Source organism: Euphorbia lathyris, chromosome 9, assembly GCF_963576675.1.
Source record: "Euphorbia lathyris chromosome 9, ddEupLath1.1, whole genome shotgun sequence".
Classification (NCBI taxonomy): domain Eukaryota; kingdom Viridiplantae; phylum Streptophyta; class Magnoliopsida; order Malpighiales; family Euphorbiaceae; genus Euphorbia; species Euphorbia lathyris.
Window position 1 is genome coordinate 65,902,338 of NC_088918.1, and position 1,955 is coordinate 65,904,292.

Sequence of the window (1,955 nt, forward strand, 5' to 3'; positions counted from 1 at the left end):
AAATGGTCCAAACCACAAGGTTTATTTTTATACTTTTCCCTACAAAGAATGACCATTATACTTGTAAGTCGGGATACAAGGCATATGACGAGTTGAACAATGGTTAAGCTAACGTTTGTGGTTGGGAATCGGTTTGGGGTTTACATATACCGTCTAAAATTAAGTTTTTTTTTTTGTGTGTGTGGCGAGCTGTCTACAATTGTTTACTAACAAAGTTGCGGCTTCATTTCCGGAATATGGACGTCTCTTTAGAATGTGTTATTTGTGGGGCGGAGGTGGAACATACATGGCACTTATTCTTTCAATGCCTGTTTGCTATCTCTTGTTGGTCTTCTGTAGTTCTGTCAATTCCTTGGGATGCTGATGCGGAGTTCGAGATTTTTTCCTCCACTTGTAGTGTGGCTGGAGAAAGCAGCTATGGTTCTTTAGGTGATTTGGGGGCAACATAACGAGCAGCTATGGAATGGTAGGTGATTTGGGGGCAACGCGGCTATGGTTCTTTAGGTGATTTGGGGGCAACGTAACGAGCAGCTATGGAATGGTAGGTGATTTGGGGGCAACATAATAAGCAGCTATGGAATGGTAGGCTGCTATCGCCTGGCGCGGCTGTGGAAAACGGACTCCATTCTTTTAACTGTTGGAAAGAGCAGCAACGGCGGTGTTGGCAGCAGGCTCTGCTGCTGGTACTGGATCAGCCCCTGCGTCATGTTCGTCGTGGCAGAAACCCTGTGCTGGGGCATTCAGCTGCAACGCCGATGCTTGCTTGTTCTCCTCTGTTAGTTGCTCCGGCTAGGGATAAAATATAGAGATTCCAAAAGCAAAAGGCAGCATGTGAGATGTATTTATAGATATTGAACTATAATTTTTAAATTAAATGCTCTTGATATTACTTACTGAACTGATGGAATTTTTTTTTTGACACAAAAAAATGAAAATTAATTAATGATCAGCAGCAACAGCAAGAACCGTATAGAGAAAAGCGGGAGCGACAGAAAGCCACTCGCCCCTAGACAAAACATCACCTACCAATCGCGTAAGTTTGTGAGCAGCACAATTTGCTGATCTCCTAATAAAATGAATGTAACAATTTACTGAACTGATGGAATGGATCAGCTATAGTTGCACATACGAGACATGGCATTTTTTTACCATACCAGCACTAATGCACCGGATCCCATCAGAAATCCGAAGTTAAACGTGCTTGGGCGAGAGTAGTACTAAGATGGGTGACCTTTTGGGAAGTCCTCGTGTTGCACCCCAAAACTTTAACTCCGCCTGTGAGGGCCACTTGGTGGCCTTTACAGCCGGTCCCAAGTCCGGACAAAGGAGGAGGGTTGCGGTAGGTTTGTGGCGGCCAGCGTAAAACTTAGCCACATCTTATGACATGAACCATACTATAAAAATCATTAGGGCGTTCCCTACTCAGCGACGCGCTGCACTTCCTAGACCCGGGTGTAGTGATAAATGTGCAAGGGTTGCTAGGCTGTCGCCCCGAAGCGGCGCGCCACCCCAAGACCCGGGGGTGGTGTCAAATATGCAAGGGTTGCAGGTAAATAAGCTAGTCCACGGTAATGGTAGGGGTAGGGGTAAGGGTAGTAGGTTACGCTTTGGGACATGGAACATAGGTTCTTTGACAGGAATATTAGCTGAAATTATAGATGTTATGAAGAGGAGGAGAATAAATATAATGTGTCTACAAGAAACCAAGTGGGTTGGAGCCAAGGCTGGAGAGATAGCTCCATGGGGTTATAAGCTTTGGTACTCAGGAAAGGATAAGGGTAGAAATGGAGTAGGTATTCTTATTGATAAGGAGTATATTGATGATGTAGTAGCGGTGTCTAGGAAGAGCGATAGAATTATGAGTGTTAAGCTAGTGATAGGGGATGAGGTTGTGAATGTCATTAGTGCATATGCGCCACAAATAGGATTAGATGTCTCTATAAGACAAGCTTTTT

General features: G+C 44.5%; 1 non-coding gene across 1 annotated transcript; it reads left to right on the top strand.

The window, feature by feature from the left end:
- The first annotated feature begins 1,140 nt into the window (after positions 1–1,140).
- Positions 1,141–1,259, top strand: LOC136207612 (5S ribosomal RNA). The gene has a single exon (XR_010676744.1). It is a non-coding gene; the product is annotated as a 5S ribosomal RNA (ribosomal RNA).
- Positions 1,260–1,955: the final 696 nt, after the last annotated feature.